Consider the following 12,770-nt stretch of genomic DNA (forward strand, 5'->3'; position numbering starts at 1 on the left):
CACAATTTATCTATGTGCTACTCTAGCAATGTTATTAAAGTAGTTTTATTCCTCCTACACGGCGTAATGGTGACGGTGTGTGCATCCGTGTTAGTACTTGGCGTATGCTATGATCATGATCTCTTGTAGATTGTGAAGTTAACTATTGCTATGATAGTATTGATATGATCTATTCCTCCTACATAGTGTGAAGGTGACGAGTGTGCATGCTTTGTGTTAGTACTTGGTTTAGTCGTGTTGATCTTTCTTGCACTCTAAGGTTATTTAAATATGAACATTGAATTGTGGAGCTTGTTAACTCCGGCATTGAGGGTTCGTGTAATCCTACGCAATGTGTTCATCATCCAACAAAAGAGTGTAGAGTATGCATTTATCTATTCTGTTATGTGATCAATGTTGAGAGTGTCCACTAGTGAAAGTCTAATCCCTAGGCCTTGTTCCTAAATACGCTATCATTGCTTGTTTCTTGTTTTCTTGTGTTACTACTGCTGCAATACTACCACCATCAATCGCACGCCGAGCAAGCACTTTTACGGCGCCATTACTACTGCTCATATATATTCATACCACCTGTATTTCACTATCTCTTCGCCGAACTAGTGCACCTATTAGGTGTGTTGGGGACACAAGAGACTTCTTGCTTTGTGGTTGCGGGGTTGCATGAGAGGGATATCTTTGACCTCTTCCTCCACTGAGTTCGATAAACCTTGGGTGATCCACTTAAGGGAAACTTGCTACTTGTTCTACAAACCTCTGCTCTTGGAGGCCCAACACTGTCTACAAGAATAGAAGCTCCCGTAGACATCAAGCACTTTTACAGCGCCGTTGCTCGGGGAGGAAAGGTAAAAAGGCACTCATACTCCGGTTCCGGGTAACAAGTACTTTTCGGCGCCATTGTGTTTGTGCTCGAAGATATTTCCTTTAGATCCTGCAATTGCATCTTTTTGTTTCTTGTTTACACTAGTTTGGCATAATGGACAACAATGAGCTTCTTATTCTATTTCCTGATTTAAAACATGGATTGTTTGATGCAAAAATTAAAAAACCTATGAAATCTTATTTGCATGCTAGTAGTAATATTAGTATGAACGCTTTGAACACCATTGTTGATAATAATATAGAAAGTTCTAAGCTTGGGGAAGCTGGTTTTCATGATATTTTTAGTCCCCCAAGCATTGAGGAGAAAATTTTCTTTGATGATACTTTGCCTCCTATTTATGATGATTATAATGATAGTGGTCTTTTGGTGCCACCTACTATGGAGAGTAAATTTTGTTGTGATTATACTATGCCTCCTACACTTGATGAGAATAATAATGATAGCTACTTTGTTGAATTCGCTCCCACTATTACTAATAAAATTGATTATGCTTATGTGGAGAGTAATAATTTTATGCATGAGACTCATGATAAGAATGCTTTATGTGATAGTTATATTGTTGAGTTTGCTCATGTTGCTACTGAAAGTTATTATGAGAGAGGAAAATATGGTTGTAGAAATTTTCATGTTACTAAAATGCCTCTCTATGTGCTGAAATTTTTGAAGCTACACTTGTTTTATCTTCCTATGCTTGTTACTTTGGTCTTCATGAACTTGTTTATTTACAAGATTCCTATGCATAGAAAGCATGTTAGACTTAAATGTGTTTTGAATTTGCTTCTTGATGCTCTCTTTTGCTTCAAATACTATTTCTTGCGAGTGCATCATTAAAACTGCTTGAGCCCATCTTAACGGCTATAAAGAAAGAACTTCTTGGGAGATAACCCATGTGTTATTTTGCTACAGTACTTTGTTTTATATTTGTGTCTTGGAAGTTGTTTACTACTGTAGCAACCTCTCCTTATCTTAGTTTTGTGTTTTGTTGTGCCAAGTAAAGTCGTTGATAGCAAGGTTGATACTAGATTTGGATTACTGCGCAGAAACAGATTTCTTGCTGTCACGAATTTCGACCTGCCTCTCTGTAGGTAACTCAGAAAAATCTGCCAATTTACATGCTTGATCCTCAGATATGTACGCAACTTTCATTCAATTTGGGCATTTTCATCTGAGCAAGTCTGGTGCCATTTTAAAATTCGTCTTTACGGACTGTTCTGTTTTGACAGATTCTGCCTTTTATTTCGCATTGCTTCTTTCGCTGTGTTGGGTGGATTTCTTTGTTCCATTACCTTCCGGTAGCTTTGGGCAATGTCCAGAAGTGTTAAGAATGATTGTGTCACCTCTGAACATGTGAGTTTTTGATTATGCACTAACCCTCTAATGAGTTTGTTTCGAGTTTGGTGTGAAGGAAGTTTTCAAGGGTCAAGAGAGGAGGATGATATACTATGATCAAGAAGAGTGAAGAGTCTAAGCTTGGGGATGCCCCCGTGGTTCATCCCTGCATATTTCAAGAAGACTCAAGCATCTAAGCTTGGGGATGCCCAAGGCATCCCCTTCTTCATCGACAAATTTATCAGGTTCCTCCCTTGAAACTATATTTTTATTCGGTCACATCTTATGTACTTTACTTGGAGCGTATGTGTGCTTTTATTTTTGTTTTGATTTTCATTCTCTGAATAAATACATGCTTGTGTGGGAGAGAGACACGCTCCGCTGGTTCATATGAACACATGTGTTCTTAGCTTTTAATGTTCATGGCGAAGGTTGAAACTGCTTCGTTAAATTGTTATATGGTTGGAATTGGAAAATGATACATGTAGTATTTGCTATAATGTCTTGGGTAATGTGATACTTGGCAATTGTTGTGCTCATGTTTAAGCTCTTGCATCATATACTTTGCACCTATTAGTGAAGAAATACATAGAGCATGCTAAAATTTGGTTTGCATAATTGGTCTCTCTAAGGTCTAGATAATTTCTAGTATTGAGTTTGAACAACAAGGAAGACGGTGTAGAGTCTTATAATGTTTACAATATGTCTTTTATGTGAGTTTTGCTGCACCGGTTCATCCTTGTGTTTGTTTCAAATAGCCTTGCTAGCCTAAACCTTGTATCGAGAGGGAATACTTCTCATGCATCCAAAATCCTTGAGCCAACCACTATGCCATTTGTGTCCACCATACCTACCTACTACATGGTATTTCTCCGCCATTCCAAAGTAAATTGCTTGAGTGCTACCTTTAAATAATTCAAAATTTATCACCTCTTATTTGTGTCAATGTTTTATAGCTCATGAGGAAGTATGTGGTGTTTTATCTTTCGATCTTGTCATTTACTTTTGACAGACTTTCACAATGGACTAGTGGCACATCCGCTTATCCAATAATTTTGCAAAAAGAGCTGGCAATGGGGTTCCCAGCCCCAATTAATTAACTTTCATTAATAATTCTCTTCACATGTTTTGCTGCGATTCATCGAGTAAGCAACTTAATTTTGCAAATAGACACTCCTCCATGGTATGTGAATGTTGGAAGGCACCCGAGGATTCGGTTAGCCATGGCTTGTGTAAGCAAAAGGTTGGGAGGAGTGTCATCCATAAATAAAGAAAAACTAAACTAAAGTACATGTGTAAACAAAAGAGAAGAGGGATGATCTATCTTGCTTGGTAGAGATAACGTCCTTCATGGGAGCCGCTCTTGAAAGTCCGGTTGATGAGGTAGTTAGAGTGCCCACTACCATTCGTTGACAACAACAAACACCTCTCAAAATTTTACTTTTATGCTCTCTTTATGTTTTCAAAACCAAAGCTCTAGCACAAATATAGCAATCAATGCTTTCCTCTTTGCAGGACCATTCTCTTTACTTTTATGTTGAGTCAGTTCACCTATTTCTCTCCACCTCAAAAAGCAAACACTTGTGTAAACTGTGCATTGATTCCTACATACTTGCATATTGTACTTGTTATATTACTCTATGTTGACAATATCCATGAGATATACATGTTATAAGTTGAAAGCAACCGCTGAAACTTCATTTTCCTTTGTGTTGCTTCAATACCTCTACTTTGAATTATTGCTTTATGAGTTAACTCTTATGCAAGACTTATTGATGCTTGTCTTTAAGTACTATTCATGAAAAGTCTTTGCTTTATGATTCACTTGTTTACTCATGTCATTACCATTGTTTTGATCGCTGCATTCATTACATATGTTTACAATATGATCAAGTTTATGATGGCATGTCACTCCGGAAATTATCTTTGTTATCGTTTTACCGCTCGGGACGAGCGAGAACTAAGCTTGGGGATGCTGATACGTCTCCGACGTATCGATAATTTCTTGTGTTCCATGCCACATTATTGATGATATCTACATGTTTTATACACACTTTATGTCATATTCGTGCATTTTACGGAACTAACCTATTAACAAGATGCCAAAGTGCCGGTTCATGTTTCTGCTGTTTTTGGTTTCGAAATCCTAGTAACGAAATATTCTCGGAATCGGACGAAATCAAGACCCGAGGTTCCTATTTTCACCGGAAGCATCCGGAACACACGAGAGGGACCGGAGGGGGGCACTGGGCCCCCAGACCATAGGCCGGCGCGGCCCAGGCCCTGGCCACGCCGCCCTATAGTGTCGTCGCCCCTTCAGCCCTCCTGCGCCGCCTCTTCGCCTATTTAAAGCCTCCGTCGCGAAAACCCTATAACGAAGAACGAAACCCACAGAAACCTTCCAGAGCCGCCGCCATCGCGAAGCCAAGATGCGGGGACGAGAGTCTCCGTTCCGGCACCCTGCCGGAGCGGGGAAGTGCCCCGGAAGGCTTCTCCATCGACACCGCTGCCATCTCCACCGCCATCTTCATCACCGCTGCTGCTCCCATGAGGAGGGAGTAGTTCTCCATCGAGGCTCGGGGCTGTACCGGTAGCTATGTGGTTCATCTCTCTCCTATGTGCTTCAATACAATAATCTCATGAGCTGCCTTACATGATTGAGATTCATATGATGATGCTCGTAATCTAGATGTCATTGTGCTAGTCAAGTGAGTTTTACTTATGTGATCTCCGGAGACTCCTTGTCCCACGTGTGTAAAGGTGACGAGTGTGTGCACCGTGTGGGTCTCTTAGGCTATATTTCACAGAATACTTACTCACCTGTTATGAATGGCGTAGTGAAGTGCTTATTTATATCTCTTTATGATTGCAATGTGTTTTGTATCACAATTTATCTATGTGCTACTCTAGCAATGTTATTAAAGTAGTTTTATTCCTCCTACACGGTGTAATGGTGACGAGTGTGTGCATCCGTGTTAGTACTTGGCGTATGCTATGATCATGATCTCTTGTAGATTGTGAAGTTAACTATTGCTATGATAGTATTGATATGATCTATTCCTCCTACATAGTGTGAAGGTGACGAGTGTGCATGCTGTGTTAGTACTTGGTTTAGTCGTGTTGATCTTTCTTGCACTCTAAGGTTATTTAAATATGAACATTGAATTGTGGAGCTTGTTAACTCCGGCATTGAGGGTTCGTGTAATCCTACGCAATGTGTTCATCATCCAACAAAAGAGTGTAGAGTATGCATTTATCTATTCTGTTATGTGATCAATGTTGAGAGTGTCCACTAGTGAAAGTCTAATCCCTAGGCCTTGTTCCTAAATATCGCTATCGCTGCTTGTTTACTTGTTTTACCTGTGTTACTACTGTCTGCAATACTACCACCATCAATCGCACGCCGACAAGCACTTTTACAGCGCCATTACTACTTGCTCATATATATTCATACCACCCGTATTTCACTATCTCTTCGCCGAACTAGTGCACCTATTAGGTGTGTTGGGGACACAAGAGACTTCTTGCTTTGTGGTTGCGGGGTTGCATGAGAGGGATATCTTTGACCTCTTCCTCCCTGAGTTCGATAAACCTTGGGTGATCCACTTAAGGGAAACTTGCTGCTGTTCTACAAACCTCTGCTCTTGGAGGCCCAACACTGTCTACAAGAATAGAAGCTCCCGTAGACATCAAGGCCCTATCTGCATCTTCGTTCCACTGGAACTTCTCTCCTTGTTTGATTAAGGCGTAGAATGGTAGCGCCTTTTCTCCCAGCCTGGCGACAAATCTGCTTAAAGCTGCGACTCGCCCAGTTAGCTGCTGTATTTCCTTCAACTTTGTTGGCTTCCTCATTGTTACGATAGCTTGGATTTTTTCGGGATTTGCTTCAATCCCTCTCGCTGAAACTAGGAACCCGAGAAGTTCTCTCGTAGGGACGCCGAAAGAACATTTCGTCGGATTCAATTTAAGACAAAATTTGTCGAGGTTGTCGAAAGTTTCCTTCAAGTCCTCGATTAATGTTGCCCCCTTTTTTGATGTGATGACGACGTCGTCGATGTACACTTGTACATTTTTCCCAATCTGTGTTGCTAGGCACTTCTGCATCATCCGTTGATATGTTGCTCCCGCGTTTTTCAACCCGAAGGGTATTGTTTTGTAACAAAATACGCCATACGGTGTGATGAACGCTGTTTTGGCTTCGTCGTCTTCTTTTAATCTGATCTGGTTGTAACCAGAATATGCGTCCAAGAAGGAAAGACGTTCACATCCTGCCGTGGAGTCGATAATCTGATCGATCCTTGGGAGGGGAAAGTGATCCTTTGGACAATGTTTATTGAGGCACGTAAAGTCGACACACATGCGAAGGACTTTCGTGTTTTTCTTCGGCACCATCACTGGGTTAGCTACCCAAGTGGCCTCGGTAGATATCTCTTTGATGAAACCAGCTTCTCTAAGTCGATCAATTTCTGACAGCATGGCTTTGCGGTTTGGTTCCGAAAAACGCCGCAAAGGTTGCTTGATTGGTCTCGCAATAGGATCCAAGTTTAGGTGGTGCTCGGCAAGTTCCCTGGGTACTCCTGGCATGTCGGCTGGACACCATGCGAAGATTTTCCAGTGCTCACGGAGGAACTCGACGAGCGCGCTTTCCTATGCGAGGTCCATGTTTGTCGCGATGGATGTCGTTTTCTTCGGATCGGTTGGGTGGATCTGTACTTCCTTAGAATCTTTAGCGGTGTTGAAAGTTGATTCTTTGTTGGGCCTCCCTACGTCTGGCAGCACATCATAATCAGTCATGAGCCTTGACGCTGCGTACTCTGCCTGCATCCCGAAGGTTTCTGATAGTCGATGAAAATCTTTGTCGCATTTATCGGCCAGCGCGAAGCTTCCTTTGACTGTGATTGGTCCCTTAGGTCCAGGTAACCTCCAAAGCAAGTACGTGTAATGTGGTACTGCCATAAATCTGGCGTACGCTGGTCGCCCCAACAAAGCGTGATACTGCGACGGGAAATCCACAACTTCGAATTCCAACCTTTCTATCCTGTAGTTTTCTCGGGTCCCAAACTGAACGTCGAGATTGATCCTCCCCAGTGGATAACTTGGCTTCTCTGGTGTGATGCCGTGGAAACGTGTGTCGGTTGGTTTCAAATTTGCGAGGGAAATATTCATCTTCCTTAGCGTATCTGCGTACATAAGGTTTAGGCTGCTGCCGCCATCTATGAATACTCGAGATACATCGAATCCCGCAATTACTGCTGGTAAGATCAGTGCTTGACGCCCTGGTCGAGGAACTTGCTTGTGGATGATCAGCTATTGTGAAGCCAATATCTTGCCCCGACCGGTTAAGGTACTCGATCGTTGGTGGTGGCATCTTCTCCGCCATAAACACCTGTCGCGAGATTACTTTACGAGCTCTATTGGATGGCCTCGCCTTCCGGATCATCGAGACCGCTCCGTTAGAGTTAGGATCGACATAGGGCGGTGGAGCGAGTGCTGCCGCTATTCCGAGCCGATGTCGATTTTCATCCGTAACCGCGGGAGGAGGTGGCAAGTGAATCTCACTCCTAGGTCCTTGAGGATTTCGTGTGCTTGCTCGAGCATTTGCATGTCCTGCCCATCTTAACATTGCACTGGAAATTTCGGCAATCCTTTTGCAAGTGTCCTGATTGTCTTTTTCCATTGCTATCGAGAAAGAAATGCATCGACACGGCCCGTTCATCATCTCTTCGGGGGACACAAAAGGTCTTTGAAACCTTGACCCGCTATTTTGCCTCGTTATCTCTATTGTCGCCTTCTTTGTGCGTTGCTTCTCCGGTAGTCATCTCTACTATTTCCTCCATTGTTTCCCCGAAAACCAGCCGATATTTGGCCGGGTGCATCGTAACTTGAAAATTGACGGGAAATCGGCGTCTATTTTGGAAATTTCGATTGCGATCTTCCTCCGGGGACCTATGTCGTTTGTTATGTACCGCATCTTCACCATCTGCCCATCCTGTTTGCTATTTCCATTAATGCCGATCATTGTTCTTGGGTTTGTCCTCCCCAAGTCCTCCACGAAATCTCCTCGTCGAACTCCTGCAACAAATGCATCTATCGCTCTTTCGTCAGATATATTTTCTGCCGAGTTTTTGATGATGTTTCACCTTTGGATGTACTTCCTCATTGATTCATCATGCTTTTGTCGACATGACCTCAATTCCTCTAGTGTCGCAGGTTTCTTGCAGGTTGACCGGAAATTCTTAATAAACACGTCCTCAAAACTTTCCCAGCTGTCGATGGAACTCGGGGAAGCTTTTTTATCCATGATCCGGCGGCTCCGCTCGGATGTATCCGGATGCTCTGCATGGCTGTCGCTCCGGTCCCGCCTATCAATTTCATTGTCTCGAGGTAATCGACTAGCCAATCCTCGGGGTCTTGCAGGCCATCGAATTTCTTGAAACTATCGGGTAGCTTGAATCCTGATGGAACTCGAGTTTTTTGGACCCGTCGTGTGAAACATGGAAGTCCACACATGTCTTCTTCAGCAAGTTCTGGTGAATGCCGACGTTCCCTTCTTTCTTATCGCGCTCTATCAACTCTGGCCTGAGTTGTTGTGTCTCTGACTCCACTCGCTCTTGGTGGGTCTTGCACTGCTGCGGTAGGTCTCGGACTATTTTGCCTTGCAGTTCCTTCGGGAGGTGTAGTTGTGAACGCTGCTCCCATGGCTCCACATCCTGCCATAGCCATGTTGTACAACGCTTCTCTTGGATCTCCGGGAGGTGGCCTGGATGCTAAGATGAAAGCTTGTGTCGCCATGTACCCTGCTTCCGGTGTTTTTGGGATAATATTCCCCCTCGTGTCGATTGACATAAAGGACATGTCGAGGTTTTGGATTAGAGTCTCTCTTTCGGCTTCCGGTATATTTTGCAGCCGAGATCTTGCTCTCCTCCGAGCTTCTCTGTGACTATCTCCCGAAGTTTCTGAGTGTCGACTTAATTCCGCTCGTCGCCTGCTTGATGCGGAAGCTGCCTCCCTTCTTCTGTTCAAAGCAGCTGTCTGCTTTTCCAATTCTCTTCCGGCTCGGGCGAGTCTATATTGATAAGCTTGCGGTTCTTCGACCGTAGCAGGTTGTCTCCATTGGTTCGAGCCATCCAAAGCTTTCGCAGCTCTATCCCGAGGCTGCTTGTGGAAGTTGAACTCTGATACGTGGTGTGGGCCCGACATATTTAGTGCCCAAACCTCTCCTTAGATCTGAGGGATCGACATAGGGGTTTCCCAAATCGTCGAAAGCCTCTGATGTTTCCTCTTGATCGCGACTTGCTTCTCCAATGGCATAAACTTGGTGATATTTTGGAGTTTTCACTTTGCTTGGTTTGGTGACACCATCATAGAGATTGGTGAAGACCTTCCCAATAGAGATGGATTTGTCGATGAAGTCGAAGTCTGTCGGTGTCGCTTGAATCATCGCTTATATAGGAGTCCGCAGATGACTCGAAGGACATGTCGCTGAAGATCTTGGCGAGTTTTTCACTTGCCCTGCTGCCGATGAAGCGTGGCGACGAAATCTCCTTGTCGTTTGATTCGATGGATGATATTGAGTTTGAGAAATCAGGACCAACCGCCGATAATCCCGATGAGATCAGAACTTCGAGACGATACGCTCCTTCTTTCTCGACGCAGAAGTGGAACTTTCCAAACGTCATCTTCATGGGCTCCTCCAGATACGCATATGCATCCAAACGGGAGGGCGGGTGAGGAATAAAATCAACGAGACCAGTTTCGATCTGTTTACCTCTCTCCATGATGTTGCTTGCTACTGATGAAGTCGACGATCTTGAACGTGCCATCGAGATCAGCTCCTTGTCGCCTCTAGATCCCACGGACGGCGCCAATTGACAAGGTATTAACTTATCAATGCCTACAGATTGTAGACTAGGGTTTAGTTGGATGTAGAGGGCAAGTAGATCTCGAAGGTTTCAGCCGAAAAGTACTCGACGAATATAAAACTAAGGTTGTGTTGACAGTAGATTCGATGCTTTCTTTGTCCCTCGACTCCCCCTTATATAGGAGGCGGAGCCGAGAGATTCGTATTGTACAAGTTACAGAGTCCAAAAAGGTTTCTAACTCCTCCCGCAATATTACAAATAATGCTTCCTATTACAACTCTAGCTTTCCTTAACAATATCTTGGGCTTCCGAATCTTCTTATTCTTCGGGTAGTGGGCCTTCAGTAAACCCCGGGTACTATCTTCGGCAGGCCCATTGGAGATGCCTATGTCAACGGGTGCAAGCCAGATTTGCACATGCGAATACTAAGGTTAAACTTTACGAGCCTAGCATGTACAGACATGGTCTCGGAAAGTCGTCATGTTTTGATGGATAAAATTATGAGTGAAATTGTTCATCACATTAAAAGTTACTAATAGTGAAATCTGGAACACTTGTCATGTGATGATCAACTTAAAAGTAAGAACCTCAAGGTTATTGGTAATTGACCAATGGACCTAGAAGTTATTGAAGGTGAAGTGTTTTGTAAAGAATGAGGAAAGCTAAAAGAGAAACTACAAAAGATTTTTTGGCAGAAAGAAAGAAAAGACTAGAAAGTCTAGCTCAGGAGTATATAGATGATATACATGTTATGAATGTATTCCTTGTTTGGTCACACAATGAAATTCATGGGTATTTGTACCATATTGGTTGGTATGAGGTGTCATACAAAACAACGCAATACAAGAATACAATGGCCTAAGTGACTGACAAGGAATATGGTAGGAATGCATGTCTGGAACAAAATAAAGTGTTATTGTGTTCGTCGTTGGCATTCTACCTAGCCCTTCAGATTTATAATAAAGAACTTTATAATTGTTGTTTTGTTCTAGTCAAATGAAAATAATGAGTTGTTCAAATTATGACAGTATTCCATGTACGATGGATAAGTTATTATAAATCATTATGGTGAAGCACACATGCATAACACTGACGCTAAAATGCCATAAGGCAAATGATGTGAATTCCACTCATTTGTGGAACCGCCATTTAGGTCATGTTAGAAAGGAACGCATGAAGGAACTCCATGCAAATGGACTCTTGGAGTCATTTGATTTTTGAATCGTTTGGCGCTTGCAAATCTCTTCTAAAGAGAATGACTGAAATACCGTTCATAGGCCAAGAGTTGAACGGGTAACTAACTTAGTGGAAACATACATGATGATGTATGTGGTTCACTCGGGCATAGTTGTGTGCGGGAGATTCTTCTACTTCATGAAAACTTCCAACAATGAATTGAGTATATATATGTGGATATATTTATTCGATAAGGAAGAAGTTTGAAACATTTGAATGGATTCAAATAAATTTCAGCATGAAGTGGAAATCGTCGTAATAGAAAAGTCAAATATCTATGATTGGATCATGGTGGAAATATTTGAATTACGAGTTTTAGCGAACATCTAAGAGAGTTATGAAATTGTTCTACAACTCACGTTTCTTGGAGTATCATAGTGATGATGGAGTATCCGAGAGACGTATCCAAACCTTGTTGGATTAATGATGAGATAAAATAATATGACGCCCTTATATTTTTGTGGATTATGCTTTAGAGACTACCGCTTTTACACTAAATAGAGCATCATCATAATCAGTTAAAATGACACCATACGAGTTATGGCATGGGTATAAACCCTAATAGTTCTTTCTTAAATTTTGGTATGCATAGCATAAGTAAATAAGTTTACAACCAAAATCGGACGAATGTCTTTGTTGATTATCCCAGAGAATTGATTGGGAATTCTTTCCACTATGGAGACAAAGACAAAAGTGTTTGTCGATGTTTCTTGCTTATTTCCAAGAAATTGTTTCTAGCGAAGTTTTTTAGTGGGAGGACAATGGAACTTGATAAGGTTTATGAACCTGAGCATGATGATCAGAGTAGCGCAACATCGGAAATGGTTCCGGAGGCGACCACGAAGATCATAGCTCCCATGTCTACAAAGAGTTATAGTCATGGAGATCGAAGAACCCATTGAGCCTTGTAGGTATGGTTTACTTTGTGATCAAATAAATGATTTGTGGGCAAAGGATTGATTTTGAACAATAATGAACCAACTACATACAAAGAAGTTATGATGGGCCCTGACTCCGTTAAAATGGCTAAGCGCCATTAAATCCAAGATAGGTGAATACTTTTTGAAAGTAAATGGATCTATAAAATTGATGGACTTGGATGGAATATCCTTGAAGAAGCTCGACTTGTCAAAAATTTGTTTACGACAAAGTTCAAAGAGTTGAATACGATAAGATTAGATCTTCCGTAGCGATGTTTATAGTCTATGTGGATTATTCTAGTAATCACTGCATATATATTTCTTTTACGATATATGCTAGTAGGATGGCAAAAATACATTCCTTACCAGAAGTGTGTATTAAAGATGTATACTAGATACAACCAAGATTTTTGCTGGTCCGTGGAATACTAGATAGGTATACAAACTTCAATTGGATGAAGTGAGTATCACGGAGTTGGAATCTTCACCGGATGAAATAATTAAAGAGTTTTGATTTCATCAGAAACGATGAAGATGCTTGCG

The sequence above is a fragment of the Lolium rigidum genome, chromosome 3 (genome assembly GCF_022539505.1).
Source record: "Lolium rigidum isolate FL_2022 chromosome 3, APGP_CSIRO_Lrig_0.1, whole genome shotgun sequence".
NCBI lineage: Eukaryota > Viridiplantae > Streptophyta > Magnoliopsida > Poales > Poaceae > Lolium > Lolium rigidum.